The sequence below is a fragment of the Vicugna pacos genome, chromosome X (assembly GCF_048564905.1).
Source record: "Vicugna pacos chromosome X, VicPac4, whole genome shotgun sequence".
Classification (NCBI taxonomy): domain Eukaryota; kingdom Metazoa; phylum Chordata; class Mammalia; order Artiodactyla; family Camelidae; genus Vicugna; species Vicugna pacos.
In genome coordinates, this window is record NC_133023.1 from 40900030 (window position 1) to 40918916 (window position 18887).

Genomic DNA, 18887 nt, shown 5'->3' on the forward strand with positions numbered 1-18887 from the left:
TACTCCAGCCTCCTCTGGGCCCTGACCCGCCCCCTTCCCCAGCTCAGAAGCCAATAAGGAAGCTGGGCCCCCAGCCACTGCTAGAACTCAGGAAAGGAGCAAGGAAATGATGTTTGGGAAAGATAAAGCGGGTGTCTAAAAAGAATTTTTAAAAATACACGTAAGTGAGAGAGAAAAATACCTCAGACACATACACTTAAAAGAATTCCTGTGCTTCCTGGACTGAGATGACCCCACCCAGCCATCTCCGCGGGTCCCCTAGGCCCCAGAAAAGGAAAGCCCAGATCAGCCCAGCCTAGCAGCCTCCAGTTCCAGAAAAGCAAGTAGCAAGACAAGCTGGTTTTACATAGCCGGGGACAAGTGACCTAGAGATCGCCCAAGATGAATGTCCTGCTGAGATATAAAGACTTACAAACCATTCTGGGCCGTATTGGCAGGGTCGGAATGTCCTACTGGCACCTGAGCAGACCCAGAGAACACTCAATTTCACACCAGAGACCCCAACTCCAGAACAGTGCTGCCTAGGGTCAGTGTCCCTGCCTCTGCAATGAATTTGCTCTGACCTCTGGTGATGTACTCTCCTTCTCTGGGCTTCTGTTTCCTCTTTGCAAAATAAAACATTCAAGTCCACTGTCACAAACAACCCTTCCAGCGATGGTATGTTCTAATGTCATGGTTGCAGGCCTCTGGCCAGGGGTCCGCCAGCTGTCCTCACTGACCCACGCCACAGCCACACCCCAGAGCAGCCCCACGAGAGTATGTCGCACATCCTGAGCCCAAGCTCGGGTATCAGAATTGAAATTCTCTTGGGGATTCAGAGTTGGGGTTTACCCTTCATAATACTCCTGGATCCCCAGTCCGGTTGGCCTTGGTGGCTGGTCCCATTTCTAGCCATTTCTGGTGCCTGAGTTTGCTTCCTCAGGACAAGAAGTATGCTAGGGCCTTTCCTCTCTGGGGAAAGCATGCCAGGAGGCCCCTTCCCCTCTCTTCCCTCTGTGCCTCCTAGGGAGGTCTGGGTCGACTTTTTTTTATTCCAGAAGAGGCAGGTGCCATCCAGGTAAGCCTACAGGCCCTCCTTTGGCAGTTAGAAGTACTGTGAGGGGGAAGTTTGGGGATATGGCGGGCATGCGGATCTGTCTTGGAGTATCAGCTTTACCACTTACTAGTTGTTTGGCCTTGGGCCTGTCACGGAGCCTCCATTTCCTCATCTGCAGCACATGCCTGGAATTCAATAGGCGTTCGATAAATAATATCCGTTATGAACATTATCCTCTACCCCATAAGAATGGGCAAGGCACTAGGACTGCCAAGAGAAAGAATTCCTTGGGGGGAGGGTATAGCTCAGTGGTAGAGGGCCTGCTTAACATGCATGAGGTCCTGGGTTCAATCCCCAGTACCTCCATTAAAAAAGAAAGGAAGGAAGGAAGGAAGAAAGAGAAAGAACTTCTTCAAGCCAAATAAGATGAATGTGAAAGGACTAAGAGAAGGTTCAAAAGCCAAGCCTAGTTCTCTAGAGCAGTACTTCTCAAACTTCAATAGCCATACTAATCACCTGGCCATCTCAAATCTGATTCTGATTCAGTAAGTCTAGAGTGGGCTCCAGATTCTGACTTTCTAACAAGCTCTAGAGTGATGGTGATGGTGCTGGTGTGATAATCACACTCTGCCAATACACTAGGGCATACGATACCTTTAGTGTTTGCAGTACACTAGGGAATAACCCCTGGTCTCAAAAAGCATCAGGATAAACAGTCAATTCACATGGTATTGCTTGGGCCTGGGGACCCAGCCTTCCCAAATCTTCTTGCCTCCCTCCTTCCACTCAGTAACCCAGCCCATAAAAATGCTTCCCTGAGGAGGCTAATAGATCCCCACTTCCTAAGAAAATGAAGAATAATAAGTTTGATAGCAGTCTGGCCCTGTCAGTAGCCAGATGATGCTGAGGAAGTTTTTTTTTTTTAATTGAAGTATAGCCGATTTACAACATTGTGTTAATTTCTGGTGTACAGCATAGTGATTCAGATTATTTATATATTTTTTATTTTTTATATATTTTTTATATGTATATACACACATACATATATATACATATATATATGTGTATATATATATTCCTTTTCATATTCTTTTTCATTATAGGCTATTACAAGGTATTGAGTAGAGTTCCCTGTGCTACACAGTAGAACACTGCTGTTTATCTCCTTTATATACAGGAGTTAGTATCTGCAAATCCAGAACTCCCAATTTACCCCTCCCCATCCCTTTCCCCCACAAGTAACCATAAGTTTGTTTTCTATGTCTGTGAGTCTGTCTCTGTTCTATAAATAAGTCATCTGTGTCCTTTTTTTAGATTCCACATATAAGTGATATCATATGGTATTTTTCTTTCTCTTTCTGGAAGTCTTGACTAGAGGTGTTCATGGGACTGGCTGAGGTAGGGAGGCAGGGTGGGAGTGTGAAGCTGGGTGGTCACCAGATGAGGTGATCTGATGGGCAGGTGGACACAGACAGCGTACACTCAGGAAATCCTTGGGCAGAGGATGATAAGAGCAATGTGAGCAGTTTGGCCAGTTGGGATTCGGGAAAGAGGCTGGGAGATGAGGTGGGGGGGTATAGGGAGCACCTTCTTACTTAGCAGAGGTGAGTTCTGGACAACATGAGCAAGTGTTACCTTCAATATTCAGGGGAAGGTAAAGATGACTGCTTCTTTTCCAAACACTCAGAGGATAGGAACTTGGCATGGGTGCAAGGAGGGTGGGTACAATGTGGCAGAGGTGGCAGATCAGTCAGAAGCTGGCTCCCAGAAGAGTCCTTGTAAAGACCGTTGTGAGAGGTGTGGGGAGGGAGGTGGACCAATTCTAGAAGGAGTCAATCTCCAGCTACTCTAGTGGGATGTCACCCCAATATCTTCTGACAGTACTACTTGTCTCTGAACCTGGCTCCAAACAGATCCCTCAAGGACTACTTGTTGGGGGGAAGGTAGGGGACGAGCAGAAAATGAACAATGGCTCTGTCCCAACCCAGGGCCAGAAGTAAAATATGGCCCCTGTTGCTTGGGGTCGTGCTTAGCCTGAGGTCTGGGCCATAACCAACTGCAGGCTCTTTCCTCTTCTGAAAGTGTTTAGATAAGGAGAAGCACAAAAGAGTGTCCTTGATTAGCTCTGTTTACTTTCTGTGGCTCGGCCAGCCTCCCCCTAGACAGTATATTCCACCTGCCCCACATGAAGGAATCCAAGCTCTTTCTGACCCGCTCAGCAGGAAGGGAAGCCTGCACACAGGCCGGTGGACAGAACAATGCCTGGCTTGTTTATCTGACAGAAGAAGGCAAAAGCTGCTTGGTTGCAAGAGGGATACAGAGCTATGAAGGTCTCCTCACACCCCACTGTTAGCTGGGGGACCCTGCAGCCTGGGGATCCAGAGACCCTTCCTTATACATACCCAACCAAGGGGGAACATGTATGTGTATGTGTATGTATTTGTGTGTATGTGTATGGGTATGGGTATGTATGTGTGTATTTGTGTATATATCTGTGTGTGTGTGTGTGTGTGTATATATATATCTGTATAATTTTATTTATTTATTTAAAAAACAGCTTTCAGGGGGAGGGTATAGCTCAGTGGTAGAGCACATGCTTGACATGCACAAGGTTCTGGGTTCAATCCCTAGTTCTTCCATGAAAATAAATAAACAAATAAATAAATTTCTAATTACCTCCCCCCAAAAATAAAAACAAAATATTTATAAGACAGCTTTATTGAGACATAATTCACACACCATAAAAAACTCACCCACTTAAAGTTTACAGTTAAATGTTTTTTTTAGTATATTCACAGAATTATGCAATCATCACCATAATCAACTAGAATATTTTTATCATACCACAAAGAAACCCCATCCCTTCATCTCCCCCATCCCTATCTCTAGTTCTTGGTGACCACTAATCTATTTGCTGTCTCTATGGACTTGCTTTTAGTTTTTAGGTTTATTTATTTTTTAAAAGATTTTCTTTTGTAATGGAGGTACTGAGGATTGAACCCAGGACCTTGTGCATGCTAAGCATACATTCTACCACTGAGCATACCCTCTCCCACTAATCTACTTTCTGTCTCTATGGACTTGTTTTTAAAAAATTTTAAGTTTATTTTTAAAAATTTTTGTTTAACAGAGGTACTGGGATTGGATTGAACCCAGGACTTTGTGCATTCTAAGCATATGCTCTACACCTGAGCTATACCCTCCCTCTCTATGGACTTATTTATTCTGACCATTTCATTTCAGTGGAATCATATAATATGTGATTTTTTTGTTTGTTTTTGGATTCTTTCATTTAGCATCATGTTTTCAAGGTTCACCAGTGTAGTATCATGCATCAGTACTTCATTTTTTATTGCTGAATAATATTCCATTCTGTATACTACAATTTACTTATCTATTTACCAGTTGATGGACATTTGTGTTGTTTCTATCATTTTAAAGAGAACTTTTAGGACAATGCCTTTCTTGTCCATTGGAGAGTTACAATTTGGGTCATCTGAGAGACAGGTACTTCATGTAGAAAGAGATTTTGGTACCTAGTTCTGCCTCCCAACCTTTCCCACTTCCTCTATCTCCCCTCACCCCTCTGAAAAGCCAGGTCAAGTTCTTTCATGTAAATTTGCTGGATCCCCCTCTCCACCCTCCAGCTCAGGATCATTCCTGGCTAAAAGGAAACCCAGGGTAGTAAATAAGAATGGAAGGGCATGTTGGGGCAAAAGTGAAGACTCCCTCAAATGCTGTGATGGGTGTCAGTGGGTGCCTTTTGGCTTTCCAAGTCAGAAGTGATACCTTCATCTGGTTAGGACCTTTACAATTGACCTTCTGCTTTCATTTCTCCATTTTTTCCACATTGGACTCTTTAAAACACAAGGACACCTCTTTTTCTAAAGAAGGTTGGAAGGAGCCAACCACATGAATGACAGAGGAGAGATGTGCAAATATTAGGGGCTAGAAAAATGCTTAGTGGTTTAGAAACACAGTACTTGGAAGTCTCTTTCAGAGTGGACTGGGAAGCACATTCTCGTTTTTCTACATACAGTCTGATAAAAACATACCTATCATCAAAGACAAGGAGGTGGGTGGGGCATATTTCATAGCTTCTAGAAGCAAGGGGAGCAAGTCAAGGATCTGTCTTCCCTGTGTATACAAAAGCTAAGGGTGCAACCCCAGAGGGCTGAGGGAGACTTCAGAGGAGCATACAGGGAAAATGACAATAGGCTCACAGAACACCATCTATTGAGTCAGCTTCTGCCATGATGCTCAATTTCCTAAACCAACACCCAGAGTGATAAAGAAGGTGGAGGATGTTTCCAGCTCTGGTTTTTAACAGTAGTATTTGGGAAGGAGGTTCCAGGTATAATGAAAGATTTTGTTTCTTCTCCCTTTAAGCCAAATACCTTCTTCAGCTCCAACTCAGTATTGGAGACACCAATTTTTTGGATAAGGATTGAATCCACACAAGGTTTCCCCCAAGTCAAGTTTCAAATGCCTTAGAATTGCTTGTGGCCACTATCTGAGTCATCTCCACTACTAAAGACATACAGCACAAGGAACAACAGGCAACAACAGTGATGACCCCAAGAGAACCAAGAGAACCTACTTGCTCTGATTTGAGCTAACATGACAATGAGGAAGGGCCAGTGCTCAGAGATCTGGAGCCCAGTGAGCAATGTGGATAGTAGTGGGACATGAGGTTGGGGAAGTGCCAAGGTCAGACCATGGGGCTTTCAAAGGCCAACGTAAGAAGTCTGTATTTTATTCTCAGTGCAGTGGGAAGCTACTGGGGGTTGTTAAGCAGGGGACTATCATGATCTAAGTTTTAAAAAGATCTCACTTGGCTGATGCATTTAGGCAGGACAAGAATAGAACCCAGGGAACCAGTTAAAAAGTCCCTTATAGGTAAGAGACAATGGTGGTTTGTTCGAGGGAGGAAGCAACAGAGGTCAAGAAAAGAGGGTTTATTAGAGATTTCTTAAAGAGGTAGAGCTGACAACATTGGTTGATGGATTGCATGTGGAGAGTGAAGGAAAAAGAGAATTAGCCATGACATTTGGGTCATCTGGCATCTGGACCTTCCTAGCACAGAATTTATTCCCGAAACTGAGTCATTAGTAGCTCTTTAAAAAAAAAGTTGGCAGTCTTTACCAGTCTTTTATTCAAGCATTTATGGAACTCTTATCTACATTTCAGGTGCTTGGAGAGGTACTATGGAATACGTCAAAACGAAAAAGGTATAATCCCTGTGCTCAAAAAATTTATAATGTGGTAGGGGGGTAAATAAAAATCCCTAAGTAACTAAACAGGGCAGAATGTCTTATCATAAAGGAAAAGCTAACAAGATGAGAGTTTTTTTTAAAAAGGAGAATAACAAAGATTTACTGTATAGTGCAGGAAACTATATTCAATATCTTGTATAACCTATAACGGAAAAGAACCAAAAAGATATAGGTAGGTAGATAGATAGATAGATAGATAGATAATCTGAATCACTTTGCTGTACACCTGAAACTAACACAATATTGTAAATCAACTATATTTCAATTTAAACAAATTAAAAAACACTCATGTAATAAAAACATTATTAAGCAAGCTTCCTTAATTTTTTGTTGAAAATATTATAAAATTGGTGTCTAAAACCAGATAGTCCACGGGGGGAAAAAGGGAGAAAGCACCACTCGTTGAATGCAGGAAGACCTGACAGAACCTCTGATTTTTGAAGACTCAGTACAATTTTAAACTGGAGGAGACTAGGGAAGAGGTCATGCCAAGGTTTGCATAAAGAAGACAGGGAAAAGGAGGAATATGCTGAGAGAAGAACATGGTTTTGTGTAAGGCACACAAGCAGTAAAATTAGAATGATGGAAGAACGTGATGGGCCTTAAGTGCCAGGATAAAGCATTTACTTTATATAATCCCATAGGCAAAGAGAGAGGCTTTGGAGGTTCCAGGACAGGAGAGAAACATGGTGAAAGCAGCATGTTAGGAAGGTTATTCTCATAGCCACATGTAGGATGAATCATGTGGATAAGTACTGAAATCATAGTGACGTGAGTAGGCCAGTGCGTGATAGACACAGTTAAAGGTAGAACTAGAGCAATGACCATGAGAATGGAGCAGAAGGGAAGGATGTGAGAAAGGATATGAGAGACAGAATCAAGAAACTTGGGCTACTAATTCAATATGGAGGAGAGAGAGGAGTGAAGGTGGCCATGAGACACCTGGGAGAAAAGTGGTATCACTAATCTAGACAAGGAAGCTGAGAGCATGAGCTGGCTTCAGGAGACATGAGTGGTTTTAGGCATGAGCGTGTTTGTTATGCTGTCAAATTATGTAGATAGTCATGCTCAGTAAGCTACCTGACATCTGGGCTACAGTCTGAGAAAGGTTAGTGTGGGGTCCAGACATGTGGTTATGACCCACAGAAAGGAGGCATCCGAGGCTGTCACAGTGGGTGTGACTGCCCATGGTAAATGCATGCAAAGGAAAGAGGGTGGTGACATATCTTTACATAACAGCTAGAGAGGCAGAAGAGCTAATCAAAAAGGTAAAACAATGCCATTTTCAATGATATTGGCTATATATATATTCAAACTAAGTGTCAGCAAAGTTGCAGGGAAATAGGCATTCTTCTTCTTCTACATTGCTGGATGGGAATGGATCTGGAGACACATTTGCCAGAGGGAGATTTGCCATATGTTATCAAGAGACATAAAAATGTTCCTACTGTGCTTGCTTTAGCTGACATATACTAAAATTGGAATGATACAGAAAAGATTAGCATGGCCCTTGAAAAAGGATGACATGCGAATTTGTGAAGCATTCCATATTTTTTTCTGGAATTAGACAGTGGTGATGGTTGTACAACCTTGTAAATATACTAAAAAACACAGAATTTCACACTGGAAAGTAATGAATTTTATGGGAAGTGAGTTACATATTTAAAAAAAATTTCCTACCCTTTGATCCAGTCTTTCCATTCTGAGGATTCTATCCTAAGAGAACAATTAGAGATGCAAACATTGATTTATGGACATGAAGTATCATCCACAGCAGGATTATTTATAAGGTAAAATTAGGAACATCCCAACCGTTCAACATTTAGGAAGTTAGGTGAAGGAATAATAGTCTGCCATTAAAACTCCTCCATTAAAAAATTTAAATAAATAAACCTAATTAACCCTCAAATACATAAATAGACATATAAGTAAAAATAGAAATAGACTCACTGACATAGAAAACAAACTTACGGTTACCAAAGGGGAAAGGACAGGGGGAGGGATAAACTAGGAATTTAGGATTAACAGATACATTACTACTATGTAAAAATGGATGGGGGAAAGGAAAATATGGTGGGGGGTGATGGAGTGTAGCACAGGGAACTATATTTAATATCCTGTAATAACCCATAATGGAAAAGAATCTGAAAAATAATATGTATGTGATTCAGTGATTCAGTTATATATATATAACTGAATATATATATATATATATATATACATACACACACACACATATACATACATATGATACTTTGCTGAATCACTTTGCTGTATACCTAAAACATTATAAATCAACTATACGTCAATAAAAAAGTAAAAAAAAAGTTTTGAAGGCTGCTTAATGATCCTGGAAAAGGCTCACAATATAATGGTAAGCGAAAAAACAAAACACAAACCTATACATGGTACAGCCCAATGCAAAAAAAATATATCCATATACATATATTCATTTACAAGCACTCACATATTAAAAGACAAGATGACATGTGGGTCCCTCAGTGGAAAGCATCATGCCAAGCACTGGACACACAAATTGTAACACTGTATTATAATCATCTCTTCATCTGTACAAGCTAAGGAAATGCAGGGAAGTTTCCACCGACATTATTTTGGAAGCTGGCATTATAGGGACAGAAGGGGGACTTTTCCTTTGTACTTTATGTAATTTTAAAGTGATATGGTTATGGGTGCTTTTGACTTTCTTATTCCTTTTCAAGTAAAACATTTCTTAGTGGCTAATTTTTTTTTAAAGGCTGAGTGAAAATATCCTAATATCTTACCACTAAGTAGTTATCTCTGTCTGGCAGAACTAAGGGTCATTCTGATTTTCTTATACTTACACAAAATTTCAAAATTTTCTACATTACACATATATTACTTTGGGATGAGAAAAGGGTCTCAAAGAAAAAGACCATTCTACGTAGACCTACCATTTACCCTGGCAACTGTCTAATACAGCTGACACATTCCTAAATTCAGAATCTGCAATTATACTTAGGAATCCACTTAACTTTTTCAAACATCTGGATTTTGCCCTCAGGGAAATCAGCCTAGAGCCCACCAACCTGGCAAAATGGTTTCCCCAACAAATGCTTTCCTGCTTAGCAGTGGATTCCTCTGTTTATTCTACTAATTAAAAAAGGTTCCACCTGAAAGTTCTTTACCCCTGTTATCAGCACGAGATGCTATTCTTGGCTGTGCAAGGTGGCCAGGGCTTAAAGAATAAGGATCAAGTTGAGAACACATTGGACAGAGGAAAAGAGGGGTCAAATCAAGATCAGCAACAAGGCCATGTCCAATAGGCTAAAAAAAATTATTATTCAGGTCCTTCTTGGCTTTAGTTTCTTTCTAGGTGCCTGATGGACTTGGTAGGACAAAGTTGGGTGGAGAGGGGTCAAAGCACAGGAAAATCTGGTGGGAGGTGGTGGCAGCAAGTACTATTTGCGAAGCCACTTAACTGCTAACATTTGTATACATATGTCCAGTTCACAAAGAAATCTCACTGACACTATTCCATTTAACCCTTATAACAACCTTACAAACTCTGCGTTAGAAAAGAAGAAACTCAAGCTTGGAGGTGAAGTAAATAACACAAAGCTTGAATCCTAGTTCTTTGCTTCCAAATTTCTGCATTTTCCCCCTAAACAACAGTTCTCAAAGTTTGTTCTATAAATCAGCATTGGCATCACCTGGGAACTTGCTAGAAATGAATTCTAGGACCCCACTCCAAACCTTTTGAATCAGAAACTCTGAGAGTAGGGGTGGAGGGTAGAGCTCCATGGTAGAGAACATGGCTAGCATGCATGAGGTCCTAGGTTCAATCCCCAGTATCTCCCTTAAAAAAAGAGGAGGTGGGATAGATTAGGAATTTGAGATCAATAGGTACACATTACTATATATAAAATAGATAAACAACAAAGATCTACTGTATAGCACAGGGAACTATATTCAATTTCTTGTAACGAGCTGTAATGGAAAAGAATCTGAAAAAAATATGTATGTGTATATATAACTGAATTGCTTTGCTGTACACCTGAAATTAATATTGTAAATTGAATACACTTCAATAAAAAATAAGAATTAAAAAAATAAAAATAAACCTAATTGCCTCCCACACTTCCCCCACCAAAAAAAAAAAACAACTCTGAGAGTAGAGTCCAGTCATCTGAATTTTATTTTTTATTTATTTATTTTTTAATTGAAGTACAGTCAGTTACAATGTGTCAATTTCTGGTATACAGCACAATGTCCCAGTTATGCACATACATACATATATTTGTTTTCATATTCTTTTTCATTAAAGGTTATTAGAAGATATTGAATATAGTTCCTGTGCTATACAGAAGAAACTTGTTTTTTAAATCTATTTTTATATATAGTGGCTAAAATTTGCAAATCTCAAACTCCCAAATTTATCGCTTCCCACCCACTTTCCCCAGTAACCATAAGATTGTTTACTATGTCTGAGAGTCTGTTTCTGTTTTGTAGATGAGTTCATAGTGTCCTTTTTTTTTAAGATTCCACATATGAATTATATCATATGGTATTTTTCTTTCTCTTTCTGCCTAACTTCACTTAGAGTAACGATCTCTAGGTCCATCCATGTTGCTGCAAATGGCATTATTTTACTCTTTTCTATGGCTGAGTTGTATTCCATTGTATAAATATACCACAGCTTCTTTATCCAGTCATCTATCAATGGATATTTCAGTTGCTTTCATGTCTTGGCTATTGTGAATAGTGCTGCTATGAACACTGGAGTGCATATATCTTTTCGAATTAGAGTTCCCTCTGGATATATGCCAGGAGTGGGATTGCTGTATCATATGGTAAGTTTTAGTTTTTTGAAGAATCTCCATGCTGTTTTCCATAATGGCTGCACCAAACTGCATTCCCACCAGCAATGTAGGAGGGTTCCCTTTTCTCCACACCTTCTTCAGCATTTATCATTTGTGGACTTTTGAATGATGGCCATTCTAACTGGTGTGAATTGATACCTCATTGTAGTTTTGATTTGCATTTCTCTGATAATTAACGATACTGAGCATTTTTCATGTGCCTATCCAGCCATCTGAATTTTAACAATCCCTCCAAGTGATTCTGATGCATGCTCAAGTTTGAGACCCATAACTAAAGAATGCTGCCATACATTTGAAAACAGTTTTTTCAAATAGCTCCCTTAAAATACTGCTGCTGCTGCTGCTTTGACTTATGTGGGATCTTGTCTTTCAAGGCAGCCCGGGAGCCTCCCTTCAACTATCAGTGGCTATGTCCATCATAGAGGGCAGCTGCTTGAATAGAATTTGGGCTCCAGGGGCAGTTACATTCTACTTCATGGTGAGGCACATCCCAGAATTAAGGGGGCAGTTCCCGCATCACCACTTCCATTGTTGAATAGAGATCTGAGCTGCTGAGTAGCTGCTGTATATCTATCTCCTCTGCTGAAGTTTCTCTTCATAAAGGCTCTTGCCTGGTTTCACAAGGCTCAGCATGAGCCTCTGGGAAATTCCCTGAACTGATGTATTTACGTTTACAAACCTCTAGGTTCATCAAGCTTTTCATTTCTTTGGCTTTCAGTTAGGTTTTTTAAAATGGATTTAGAATCAACAATTTAGGAAAAAAATACAGCAATTGAAACAAAATTATTTTCCTTCTGGGGAACCTGGAATCCCTACTCCTGCCTCTCCAACCCACTCCCTACCCAATTTCCTCACTGAAGGTAACTGTTCTCTCACTCTCTCACACACACACAAACACACACATACACACATACACACACACACACACACACACTCAAGTACGTACGTTCCTTCCCCATGGGATGGAGAACAAACAAATCAGTTACTTTAAAACTGAACTTGACTTCAATTGGATTTTAAATTTTGTCAAGGTGATGTTTGGAAAATTGAAATAAAACCCATACATAGATATGTGGATTTAATTTGAAAATGCTAAAGCTGAAAGACAGAATTGTGGAATGAAAATGATAAAGTATTTAAAACTCTAGGAGTGAACAGAATTTGTTATTTCACCTTCTACACAGGTACTTCCATTGAATTCATTCATTTACATATTCCTTGATTGATTGATCCCTTAGTTATTGAGAGCCAAAAAAGCACTGTTCAAGGTGCTAGGGACAAACCAATGAATAAAACAGACAAGACAGTCCTCATGGTGCTCAACTCAATAAATATATAATATGACAGGTAGTGTAAGTGCTCTGAAGACAGAAAAAGCAGGGTAAGGGGTAGACTGATCAACGGGGCTATGCGGGGGCCAATGCTATTTTAGAGAGTGTGGTCAGGGAAAGCCTCTGTTAGGAGGTGATATTCGAGCAGTGACCTAAATGGAGTCAGGAGAGGAGACAGGTGAATATCTGAGGGAAGAATGATCCAAGCAGAGGCATCAGCCAAAGCAGTGGTCCTGAAACAGGATCAGCTTGCCATGGTCCAAGACAGCATGAAAGCCAATGTGGCTGGAGCAGAATGAACTGGACAAAAATGGGGAGGAAATGAGGTTGGGGAAGGAACCACGGGCCAGGTGAGTAGGTCACTGTAAGGAGGACTTGGGATTTAATTATAAGAGTGATGGGAATAAACCCTGTGTCTATCATGTATCTAGTAGGTGCCAAGGAGTCTAACAAGTCTACACTATGAGCCTCAAGAAGCTTTTGGTCCATCATCCATTTGGGGAAATAAGCCAGAATGACAGGAGATTTGAAAAGGGGTAGGAATTCTTGCTGACTCATGTGTACTTGTTCCTAACCCTAACGAGCCATCTTTAGTAGAAAAGACCTCCAAAGGAGAAAAAGGCTTGCCTCCTATGCCAATCTGAGAAGATTCTCCCACCTTATACTTTAGGTATTTTATCTCAAAAGCACTTATGTTGCCCAAACATGGCCTCCATACCCTGCTTACCGAATTGAGAGTCAAGGACAGAGTTCTGGATGAAGTAGAAAAGGCAGCGTTAATCCTTTGTCAGGCTAAAGCAACTGAAGCCTACAGCTTAAACAACAAGATGCAAGGAAACCACAAGGGGTCAAGAGGAAGGCACTGGGGTCAAGAGCAGGACTCTGAGCATGATCCCTGCACACAGCAACATGAGAAGGTTGAGTGGATCACTCAAGCCTCCATCCTCTCAAGCCCAACCCTGGTCAGCAAGAGCATGAGAAAAACCCTTTAAACCATTATACAGTTAAGCAGTTACAAACACTATTACAGATATCAGATGTTTAACAATGATGACAATAGGATCTTGCTCGGTTACACTTACAGTGTTTATATTACAAATATGAAAACTTTTAATACTCATAACACTCCTATGAAGCAGGTTCTACCACTGTCATCCCCATCACATGGTGGGGAAAATCAGAGGCTTGGAGAAGTTGAGGAACTTGCCCAAGATCACAGAACTACAAAGTCACAGAGATGGTATTCAAAGCTAGGCAGCCTGGCTCCAGAGCTGATGTTCTCAACTACTACCCTAACCTACCTCACCTACAGGTACAGAGAGAAGGATGGGAAGGGGTAGGGGATGATGAATCTAAAATTGAGAATAAAAGGGAAAGTCTCCCAGGTATCCTGGGTGACCAAGAAGAGTTCTGGGGCCTATAGGAAATCAGGGGGAAAGACTGAACTAGCTGGGAGGTGGGGGGAGAGCTAGAGAAGCAGGTTGCATTGTGTTGAGGGTTCACAAGGAGTGTGAATACCCAGCATTCAGGCAGGAGTGCCTTTTTAAAATTGAGCTATAGTTAGTTTACAATGTTGTGTCAAATTCTGGTGTGCAGCATGATGTTTCAGTTATACATAAACATACATATATTCATTTTCATATTCTTTTTCATTATAGGTTACTACAAGATATTGATTATAGTTCCCTGTGCTATGGAGAAGAAACTTGTTGTTTATCTATTTTATATATAGTAGTATTTGCAAATCTTGAACTTTTTAAGTTTTTATTTTTTAAAGCAATATTTGCAAAAGGTAAACCATTCAAATAGTACAAAGGCATATACAATGAATAACGAGTTCTGGAGAGTCCAGGGGCCACCAATATTAAGTTTCTTGTTTATCCCTGAGCAGCATCATGGCATCGTGTTAAGAATGTAAGCTCTGGAACCAGACAGTCTACACCTGAATCTGCCACTGCTAGCTGTATTGCCCTGGGCCAGTTATTTAACATCTCTGCCTCACTTTCATTATCTGTAGAATGGGAATCATAGTAACAGAACACAAAAAAGCACACTAGAATACTGTTCAGAATCTTGCTGTTTATGCTTAACAAAATTTGGAGACAATTTTGTATCTGCACGTACTTTTTCACAAATGTTTCATTAACTGCCTAGTATTGTACCATGTGAATTTTTCACAGTTATTTAATCTTTAACCAATTAATGAATATTAAGGTTGTGTTTAATTTTTTAAAATACAAATAATGCTGCAAAGAATACCTTTAAGCATGTCTTCACACACACGTATGTTTCTATCTGTTAGATAAATTCCTGTAAGTGGAATTCTGGTTCAGAGCATATTAATGCTTAACTGTAATAAAGTCTCCTGAAATCCAAAGAGGTTATGCTAATTTGCATTTTCACCAACAATGTATTAGAGCAGCGCTTTTCAAACTTTCATGTGCAAACAAATCACCTAGGGATCTCATTAAAATGCAGATTCTAATTTAGTAGTTCTGATTTGGGGCTGCATTTCTAATAAGCTGTCAGTTTATGCTGATACTGCTGGTCCAAGGATCACACTTTGAGTAGCAAGGCATACAGCAATGTGTTAAGAGTATGCATTTCTCCACAAGCTTGCCAAAAAAAAAGTATAGTAAATACTCTGATTTTTGTGATTTTGATAGGTTAAAGTTGTATGTTAAGGTGAGAGCTGTTGCTTAAATTAATGTATATTTAATTATGAGTGTTGTTGGGCATCTTTTTATGTATTTTTATAGGCCAATTTTCTTTTTCCCTGGACTTCCTGTTTAGGTCTGTTTTTCATCTTTTTTTCCATAATGGTTTGTTGGTATTTTCCTTAGTGATTCTTAATCTCAAGAGCTCTTTATATACAAAAGGAACCAGCTCTTTCTCATATCAAATGCAAATTTTTTTCTCAGTTTTTTGTCTTTGGATTTTGTTTATGTGTTTTTGTGGTGCTGTAAATTTTAACTTCTGTGTAATGAAATTTAACAATTTTCTTCTTTATGGCTTCCTTTGTGCCTTGCTTAGAAAGACCTTTAATATTTCACAGTAAAATCACATATTAAAATTATATATTATACTATGCCTTTGGATCAATTCCTAGGCTCAATTATGGTCCACTGATCTGTCTATTCAGGTGCTAGTACCAGACTGCTTTAATTACTGTAGTTTTATAACATGTTTCAACAGGCATGGTCCCTTTCTCCCTTATTACTCTTCTTTTCCAGACCCTTCCTGACTAATCTTATAGATTTATATTTCCATATGTACTTTAGAATCAGCTTGGGCACATTGGATTATAATGTGTTTGGGAGGCAACTTGGTGGTGAAGTGTAACATGCGGTTGACAATGATAATCTGGCATCTAGGAGTGTGGCCTTCTCTGGATATAGAAATCTGAGAGTCATCAGTGATACCTGAAGCTTCTCAAGAAAAGTTCATAGAATGAGAAAGATGGTCTACGGCAGAACTCTAGGTTAGTGGGTCTCAAAGTTCAGTCCTTAGATCTGCAGCACCAGCACTACCCAAGAGCTTCTTGGATCCCGACTGGATCAGAAATTCTAGGGAGGAAAGGGAAGCAATATTTTTTTAACAAACCCTACAGGGGATTCTAATATGCACTCAAGTTTGAGGACCACTCTGCTAGGGTATATCAGTAGTTAAGAGACCAATTAGGTAAAGAGAGCTGAAAATAAGTAGTAGGAAGAAAGCCAAGAGAAATAGATGTTTAATAATCAAAGAGAAGAAATTTCCAGGAAACAAAACTTCAACAGGGCTAATATTTATTAAGCAACAACTATTTTCCAAGGGCTCTATACATATCACCTTATTTACTCATATATTAAACAACAACTATTTTCAAAGGGCTTTATACATATCAGCTCATTTACTAACATAACTCTGTAAGGTAGATACCATTATCGCCATCTTGCAGATGAGAACATTTTGGTTAACTAACTTGCTAAAGATTAGCCAGCTGATACGTGATTTTACACCAGTGTTATTATACACCAATGGCTATGTCCCTTCCATTGTACTACTTCCACTGTACTGTTGAAAAACTGCTATTGAAAAATTGCCCACTGGAAAAGGAGAAGAAAAGATGCTCCTTGATTTCTTTTTTCCAATCTGGAAGACACTAATTCATCTTGGAACTATACCGAAAAGACTGTCACAGTAGTGGCAGAAGCCAGACTGAAGTGAGAAAAATGGGAGGAAGAAAATGGAGACAATGAGTGTAAGGATACTTTTCAGGAGCCTAAGATGCTTGGCTGTGAAAGATAAGAGATTAGTAGTTGGAGGAGGGTGAAAGTTAAGGGCAGATGACATTTTTTAGGATGAAGTGACCACTTGAAGATATTTATATGTAACTGAGACGAGTTTGGATTAGGAGTAACATTCTATGCATCTAGAACAATCTCTGGTCCTTATCTGGACCTAAGCACCACACAAGTTCTACCTACACTCTACAACTGCCAGTTGAATCTCTATATATCCCATCAATCACCTCACGCTAAAGACAAAACCAAACAAAAAACTAAATAACCACTGACACCAAGCCTAGCTTTTCCTAACATATCTTTTTGTTTTGTTTTAAATCCTTAAAGATCTGGCTGGCTCAAACCTTGTAACTGTTGTTTCCTTCTATTCTTCATCGTTGATACTGAATCAGTCACCAAGTCCTGGCTTTGAAACATCTCCCTCATTAACTCATACCGTCACTACTGTACATAAGTAATCATGTCACATGGCCTCCCAACATCCAGTCCAACTCACACCAGTTTCCCCCAAAATATCAATTTCATTCTTATTCACCTGTTCTCAATCCTGCAATGACTCCTCATTGCCTACTAGATAGAGTCTGCTCTTCTGGACTTTCCAATTTACCTCTCACTGTTCCACTACATAAATCTTAATTTGGATGGGCGTTCTTAATATTGCTTAAACCTACATTTACATTTCTCTCCATCCTCTTTTTCCCCCTACTTTTTATTGAAGTATAGTTGATTTACAATGTTGTACTATCTTCTGGTGTACAGCAAAGTGATTCAGAGATATATATATATATATATATATATATATATATATATATATACACACACACACACATATTATTTTCACATTATTTTTCATTACATGTTACTGTAAGCCACTGAATAAAGTTCCCTGTGCTATACAGTAGGAACTTGTTTATCTACTTTGTACATGGTAGTTTGTATCTGCCAATCCCAAATTCTCAATTTATCACTCCCCTGCTTCCCCCCTGGTAATCATAAGTTTGTTTCCTATGTCTGTGAGTCTCTGTTTTGTAAGTAACTTCATTTGTGTCATTTTTTTAGATTCCACATATAAGTGATATCATATGGTAGTTGTCTTTCTCTGACTGACTTACTTCATGTAGTATGATGATCTCCAGGTCCATCCATGTTAGTGCAAATGGCATTATTTCATTCTTTTTTATGGCTGAGTAATATTCCATAGTATGTGTCTATAAATATATATATTTATATATACATAACCTCTTTATCCATTCTGTCGATGGACATTTAGGTTGTTTCCATGTCTTGGCTATTGTATATAGTGTTGCTATGAACATTGGGGTGCATGTATCTTTTTGAATTAGAGTTTTCTCTGGATATATGCCCAGGAGTGGGATTGCTGGATCATACTGTAAGTCAATTTTTTGTTTTTTAAGGAATCTCCATAATGTTCTCCATAGTGGCTGCACCAATTTGCATTCCCATGAACAGTGTAACCCCATCCTCTTTTTATGCCTTCCCATATACCATTTAGGACTTGAGCCAAACTCCCCCTCTTTTGTTCAAGCTCCTGTGATGTTATTCTTCCAGTTTTCACAATCACTTGCTGCTGGTGTCACTCATTTTGACAACCATCTACCTCCTTGCTCAACCATTTGAACTATGTGTGCCTTATCTTCCTCCACTAGAATTCAGGGCTAGAATATGGTCCTGCTGTGGTCCCCACTACATACTGTTATGTACATGCTTTGCACTCAAATTAAAAAAATATTTATTAAATCAATGAACTTATATCATATGAACTTGGTAGTTTAAGAAATATTTGGTGAATTAATGTTTAGAAAATGTCTACTTCGTTTTTCACTTTTAAATGTCATATTAAAAATAGTACACATTCACTAGTTATGTTCCCAGTATCAGGTACTATTCTAGGCACTTTCTCATGAAGTACCTATTCAGTCCCTACCAGATCCCAGTCAGGTGGGAATTACTGCCCTGAATTACCCATAAAGACAAGACTATGAAATGGTTAAAGACCTTCCTACTGGTCCACTGAGTACTCAGAGCCTGTGATTAAAGGCCATTGCTCCATCCTCCATTACACAGATTCCTTTCTA

At 39.5% G+C, this 18887-nt stretch overlaps 1 protein-coding gene and 2 non-coding genes across 5 annotated transcripts in view; 2 read left to right on the plus strand and 1 right to left on the minus strand.

The window, feature by feature from the left end:
• The window catches only part of SHROOM4 (shroom family member 4), a 196683-nt gene that overhangs the window by 46688 nt on the left and 131108 nt on the right, over positions 1-18887 (minus strand). The window lies entirely within an intron of this gene.
• On the plus strand, positions 1330-1402 carry TRNAV-AAC (transfer RNA valine (anticodon AAC)). Its single transcript has one exon. It is a non-coding gene; the product is annotated as a tRNA-Val (tRNA).
• On the plus strand, positions 7764-7867 carry LOC116278661 (U6 spliceosomal RNA). Its single transcript, XR_004187968.1, has one exon. It is a non-coding gene; the product is annotated as a U6 spliceosomal RNA (small nuclear RNA).